This window comes from Lolium perenne, chromosome 7 (assembly GCF_019359855.2).
Source record: "Lolium perenne isolate Kyuss_39 chromosome 7, Kyuss_2.0, whole genome shotgun sequence".
NCBI lineage: Eukaryota > Viridiplantae > Streptophyta > Magnoliopsida > Poales > Poaceae > Lolium > Lolium perenne.
Window position 1 is genome coordinate 154,728,649 of NC_067250.2, and position 7,508 is coordinate 154,736,156.

General features: G+C 44.1%; 1 long non-coding RNA gene across 1 annotated transcript; it reads left to right on the forward strand.

Annotated features, from left to right (window-relative positions):
* The first annotated feature begins 1,572 nt into the window (after window positions 1–1,572).
* Window positions 1,573–3,577, forward strand: LOC127300939 (uncharacterized). Its single transcript, XR_007851701.1, has 2 exons — window positions 1,573–2,231; window positions 3,083–3,577. It is a non-coding gene; the product is annotated as an uncharacterized lncRNA (long non-coding RNA).
* The last annotated feature ends 3,931 nt before the right edge of the window (window positions 3,578–7,508 follow it).

Here is a 7,508-nt window from a genome sequence, read left to right on the forward strand (position 1 = left end):
CGTCCGACTTACGGTCCTCTTTGTGCCATCGCAACAACTTGGCATGCTCTTTGTTCCTGAACAGACGTTTCAACCGTGGTATTATAGGAGCATACCACATCACCTTGGCGGGAACCCTCTTCCTGGGTTTCTAGCCCTCAACATCGTCACCAGGGTCATCGCCTCTGATCTTATAACGCAATGCAGTGCATACCGGGCATTCATTCAAATTCTCGTATTCACCGCGGTAGAGGATGCCGTCGTTGATGCATGCATGTATCTTCAGAACCTCTAAACCTAGAGGGCAGACAACCTTCTTTGCTTCGTACGTAGTGGCGGGCAACTCGTTATTCTTTGGAAACATATTCTTCAACATTTTCAGCAAGTTTTCAAATGCCGAGTCAGCTACACCTGCCTATGCCTTCCATCTCAGCAAATCCAGTGTGCAGCCCAGCTTTTTCAGACCATCATCGCATCCGGAGTACGGCGCCTTCCCGTGATCCTCTAACATGCGATCCAAATTCTCCCTCTCTTTTTCAGTTTCGCAGCGTCTCCGTGCATCAGCAATGGTCCGACCAAGATCATCAACGGGATCATCATCACGTGCCTCTTCTTCACCTTCCCCTTCACCTTCCCCTTCACCTTCAGCATCCTCCATGAAAGTATCACCGAAATGAGCAAGATAGCTTTCATCGATGAAATCATCCCCTTCTTCATCTTCTTCCATTATAACCCCTCTTTCTCCATGCTTGGTCCAACAATTATAGCTTGGCATGAAACCGTGCCGAAGCAGGTGCATGTGAACATCTCTTGAGGAAGAGTAACCATTCTGATTCTTACATTTAACACATGGACAGATAATAAAACCCCCCTGCTTGTTCGCATTAGCCACTACGAGGAAATCTTTCAAACCCGCACTGAACTCGCCGGAGAGTCGGTTACCGTACATCCATTGTCGATTCATCTGCATTATTATAATATAAAATATATAATTAACCATCATGCATTTGTTAAACTAACTAGCTACAAACAATATAAATTAAACAATGAACTACACACATGCACATGCACATTTTATCAACGACACATCAAAGGTTCAAGTTGCTAACCGCGATCGAGGAGGAAAAAATAAATGAGAAAGCTCAAGTGTGGCTCCAACACTTCATATCATGTTTGTTTCATGCTCTTGGGGCATTTCATCAAACACCTTATGTGCATAAGAGGAACCAAAAGCAAACCTAACACCCACTTGTGAAGCTTGTGAAGAGAATGGCACCAAATGGCTAAGTGTTGGCTGCTGGGTGGGTATATATAGGGGAGGGGCTTTAGTCCCGGTTGGCCTGGCCAACCGCGACTAAAGGCCTTCGGGCACCTTTAGTCGCGGTTGGCCTGGCCAACCGCGACTAAAGACCCCCCACGTGCACCGGCTGGCCACCGAGCGCCCTGGGCCCAGGCCTTTGGTCGCGGTTCGCCTCCCGAACCGCGACTAAAGGTACCATTAGTCGCGGTTCCTGCAGCATCGCGACTTATGGGGCTCACCCGAAGCCTGTTTTTCCACCAGTGTGACGATCAGGTTATCGCATGTGGGATATTCTTTTCGGCATCAGAGTTACTGTGCAATTATTTTCTAAGATATGTTCAGTATACCCACTCCTATCAAGACGTATTTGCACCATGATTTTAGTACATCATGAATGTTAGAATCTTAACACACGAGCAAGCAGCAATTTGTACACAAAGATAGATCGACAATGTTACTGTAAGTCATTAGTTCTAGTGCTAAATTGCCCATTCAGGAATGTTGCATAGATAATTCTTATTTTCCTCATGAATGCCTTGAGCCTCTTAATTTGTATTCCCCCCATGAATTCAGAATTGTTGCACAGATAATTTCTATTTTAGGAATGTTGCATGGTTCTTTTGTAGAATCAAAAGTTCCTTGTTCATCAACACTCTTAATTTTATGTCTAACCCTTGAGGAGGTTGGTTGTAAAAAGAAACTCCATTAGGTTCCAGTTTTATTTACTATAACATGTACTATTTTCATGAGCTTGACATGTTAGGACTTTAGAGTTTAACTATTTTTATTTCAGGAATGTTGCATGGTTCTTTTCTATATTTGATTCCTTGTTCAACAACACTCTTATTTTATGTTTAAGACTGGATGTTGTGAACATGGAGGCCAATGGGATGGTTGTGGTGGAAGATCACAACGTCGACGAGTTCATCAGCCTTGAGGCGCCCTTGAGGAGGTTGGTTGTAAAAAGAAACTCCATTAGGTTCCAGTTTTATTTACTGTAGCATGTACTATTTTCATGTGCTTGACATTAGAGTTTAACTTTTCTTACTGTATGCCACTGTAGCATATAGAAATATATATTTGCAATCTTAGTTTTTTAATTCATATGTTTATTCATGCAATCTCTAATTTTTAATTTCATATGTAATCAGTTGCCCGATTCTTTTCGAACAATATACCTCCTTTGGTATGTTTTTATCATCATTTTAGTGTGCTTGATTCTTATCTCTGTTGCATATATTATGACTGGAAGTTTAAGTACCGGATATTTCCATAAGCTTAAATTCAACAACAGGTTGGTATATCTCTGAATGTGTGTACCTGCTGTCAACAGGTTCAGCTAACTGTAGTATTTCATTTCAGTGCGACGTCGATGTAATGCCCAGTAAGTCCAATGTTGGAACGACCGATGAAGTAATTGAATTCCAATCCTGCCAGTGTCTTCTTCTTCCACAATTTGATTTCTCTACTCTATCCTAATTCTCCGCGCCCCGAATCCTAGCTGCGGCCATCACACCATAGGCTATGCTTGATATTACAATGATGTGTACACATGGAATTTACCTCGATAAGCATATGCAGGATAAATTGCACCTCGGACGTTTGTTCCTACGCATTAGCAAACACATTTTTTCATCAGATTGGTAGCTGAATATATTAACAGAAAGCCTTTTAGATAGGAGAGATGCCTCTAATTTCCTTTCTTAAAATAATGATTGTTGCTCAATCGTGGAAAGAAGTGTTAGATTCTCAATTGTGTGACTGCTTGACTTCCTAACTTGCTTCCACATTTTTGTGTTGCAGGTTGTGTGCAGCTCCGGGTTGCCATTCTTGGTGTTCACGGATGGTGGGATCTGGGCAGACCGGAGTGCTGGCACGGACGACAACGGCCACCGAATTTCTTACGGTTGGATCAACCTGGACTAAGATGGGCAGCGAGCCAGCGAATTAATGGTGCAAGTACATGAGTGTCTATTAGCGAGTGGTGTGCATCATCAACCTAGACAAGGATCGACATCAATCCAGTGAGTGAATGGTGCACGCATATCATGTGCTCCATTTAGTGAGTGGTGTGGTGGAGCAATCTTCGCGTATAGGACATTGTAAATTTGTATTTGTTCCCTGATTGCAGTAATAAGATGGGAGCTTTTAGAATAAGCGTCTCCCAAATGATGCTCACATTGCAGTCTAGGTTTTGTCTACGGTTAGCATTTCATTGATTTTGTTCATGAAGCCAGAGATAGATTGTACAAGATAAATCAGTAACATTGTTATAGTTATATAAAATCTCTCATGTAATTGACAGTGGCAAAATATAATGGATTTTAGTTTGCTATAAACAAAAAGGTGCAAACGAAGTGTTCGGTGGACACTATTGGATAACGATTAGAAAGGCTTATTATTTATAATAGGCGGGTTGTCTTTTGCAGTATTCTAAAGTGGCTACACCAATTTTAGAGGCCTGGGTTGTGGACTGCGGTGAAGGAAATTCCTTTGTGTTGGGCTACATTAATGTCCAATCTGATTCATCGACGGAGATATAGTATATGACATAAGAAGGAGTAGAACATTATTGACATGGACAAGTTTTTCAGTAGTGATGGCCTCCATTAAATAAACAATAAAGAATTCGTAAGCATATTTATTTGTGCTTAGTGATACACATGTAACAATACACATCTCTATACAGATATTTTATTATGCAAATCAGAGAGAAAATGATCATTTATTCATGAAATATAATGATTTGTTATAATTTCAGCACATTTTCTATTTTTTGTGATAATTACATGTGTTTTCAAGAAAGAAAAATTGAAGACCCGTTGCAACGCACAGACATTTAACTAGTAAGTTAAAAACGGTTCGTTTGTTGGTTTCGTCCGTTTGGTCGGTCTTGCTTCGCATCGTTCGTTCCGAACGTGTTTGTGTTGGTTCCGATGGTCGATGACAGTAGGCGTTTGTGTTAATTACGATCGCTACCAAAGGCTATCTCTCTGCGTCCAGACTCCAGGTCCCCGCTTGCTTTCGGACCAAGACCAAACGAAACTCAAAAAGGAATTTGTGATTCCGGCCCCAACACAACAATGAATCGTTGCCTCTGCCTACTTAAGCTCCAGATCAAAAGCTAGGGTCGTGCAGGTTTATATCATGGAGTGTATATATCGGCTAAATTGGATACCCTGCACATAGAGAACGATCGAGATGGCGGCTATTGTTTCGAAGGAGGATTTGGCGCCGGAGATCAGGACGATGGTAATTAAGATAGACGAGCTGCACTACATCTGCTGGCTGCTTAGGAGGGAGAAGGAGCCCTGCGCTCTGGCCGTCTCTCGCATCTCGCTCATTCAGTACCGCGGCTACGCCCAGTCCCTATCGACATTCTAGACGACGGTGATCGTATAGACAACAACCAGTGCGCCGAGGCCCAAACTGGTGAACGACGAAGAGGCGAAGCTCATCACCATATGACTCGCGGAATTCGTCGACATTGGCCAACTCAGGTTTGGACCGTCGTGTGGCCTGGCGGGCACACGGGAAAGAACTACAGCTTCCACACGGAGAGCCGCGTATCCTGGATCACAGTCGCTGCTGCGGCAGTAGCCACCCAATGTGCATATAAGACAATGATCCTGGGCCATAGGCAGCAAGCACGCATTGGTGCACGAGGCCACTGCGACATCCATCGATCGTTGTCTATACTTCGGCGCCTGGCCACACGACCTGCAGTGGCGCTAGGCTGGAATCGTGACGTCCCTCCTGCTGTCAATACTCTCTGTCTAATGGCGAGTTTGCACAATTTCTTGCATGAAATGGTAAAATTATAGCCTGAAAGTGACATGTACTCTATTTTTCAGACCTGGCGCTGGAGAAATTCTTTGTACGAAGACGTGTGGGTATGTGCAAGTTTGATGCTTTCTGAGGTACCAGAGGAGCTGGGTGTGATTGGAATTGAATCATCCGCACACTATTATGATCCAAATCCGATGGGCTTCGTACGATGGAAAGGATAAGTTTTGATTTTTATATCACTGAATTATGAACTCTGCTGTCTTTTCAAAAATATGATGTTCCGGTTAAAATAATAATAATGTTGCATACGTGCAATGCAGGTCAATACAATTATTTAGTGACATCACCGATTTTTTTATTACCCGAGTTGCTTTTCATGTAAGATGTTTGTTGTCAAAAAGATAATGTAGCACTTAGCGATTGATTTGTATGTTCTTTGTGTCCCCGGCATATATTAGTGAAGTGATCTAGGCATGTACATAGTAGTTAATTGGTAACAATGTAATATATGTACACTAGATTTAAAATAGCCAATACCACGATGTTCTTCTATAGAGATGCTAGGTTTTAGTCTTCCAAGATTTTTCAATCTCCCACATAGATTGACGTTTGAGTTTATACATAATAATGAAAATATTATTTTGGAAAGGGAAATTAACTTTCATGTAAAAAATCTGATCATTCAATCATGCAGATAAATGGGCACGTCATTTGTTTTATTTATGTACATTTTTAGTGTTTGTGTGTTACGGATGCTGTTTTATTTTCTCATATAAATAAAAACCTAAAATTACTAAATGGACTCAAACTATTTATATATTCTCATCTTTATCTAATATTAGAAGGGATGAGTCTTTTGGGTCAGCCACCGCCATGTAAAAAGGCTAAGGTCACTTAATGAGAAGAAGCACAACATTTACATTAAAAATAGATAAGACGCATGACGTCCATTAAAAAAACGACACGATATGCCAAGACTCAGTTGTAAGATTATGCATCTCTCAATGGGCTAAAATTGACCCGTAGCAACGCACGGGTATGTTTCCTAGTCTATACCTAATAATAAAAGCAAAAGAGCTTCTTGTTGGTCCGTCTTTTACTACTCCTAAAGTTGGCTTAAATTACACACTACTGCCACCGCCAAGTTAAGAAAACGATTAGTTTTGTTAGGTTCCGTCAACATCGCTCGTTCCGTGAAAACGACCCGTCACGCCCATGGAAAGAGGCAGGCCCGACGTGCAGCGGTGCAGGAGCTCCTAGCTTGACGGCCGGCGCTGCGCAGAGCGCTTCCCACGAGGTGGGCCATGCCACTTCCACTACCGCCGACGATAACGGGAGGACGACGACGACCATGAAGATTGGAGAGCGAGAGCACGGTCCAGGAGGGACTTCGGTATTCCCGCCGCCGGGTGGTGCCTGTGGTCTTCCCCGCGTGTCTCAGCCACACCGTGAATCCGCAGCAGCCGCCACGGGACTCCACCATGTGAAGCCACAGTAGTCCACCCCGCGCCACCGGAGTCCACCACGCCCGGGCCGGGTGCCCACCTTGTGTGGCCCTGAATTCCACGGCTTGCAGGGTTCGCGGCAGGAAGGAGATGAGACGACGCTCAACGTGAAGGACTTGGGCGGCGGTGGATCTCGACGAGGCTCATTGGGGTCGAGCTGTTGCAGCAAACGGATGCGCCGGTCACTGGGAAACAGAGGTGGTAGCTAGGCTGCGGTAGCCCATGCATCCGCACCTGGTGCGGCTCCTGGCACGGCGTTGCCGCCTGCGGTGGGGCGGAAGACAACTACCACCGCACATCCTGATAATCCCATTTCCCCTTTGGCACGACCGCACGAAGGAACTGCCGAACAGAGAACCCCCAGTCGGCCGCTCGCACATGGAGAGGAGAGCTGGTGAGGGATTCTCCGGCAGGGATGAAGCAGAGGACTGTCAGCGACGGACGCTTCCGACTGGAGATGCGGCTGCAACGACAGGAGTCGCTGGCTAAAGCACCGTTCTGAACTTTGCCGGCCGTGCCGCTCTGAATCTCTCGCAGGCCTCCAGGTGGTGCGACATGCTACTCGAGGTTGGAGCTCGAGTCGATTCTCCAGCGTTGTGCCAATTCGAGTGCACTAATTTTACCGATTGCTTTATGTTCTAGATTGACCTGGTAGCTACCTTTCCATTCGATGTTCTAAATTGGGAGTGATTGGACTTTTACGGCCATCGCTTCTTGCTTCTGCTGATTCAGTGGGTAGGGCTGGTTCTGAACTTCCTACTAAACCTACGGGTGTTGTGTCTCTCCTTTAATATTTTCCCACTTTTGCTGATACTCTGGTGCAGATAGTTTATTTACTTTCCCTACTACAAAAAATAAATATGACAATTATATCATGATTCAAAAGTATACATGAAAATTTTGCAGTTCTATGTGTGTAAAATAATAGAAGATGG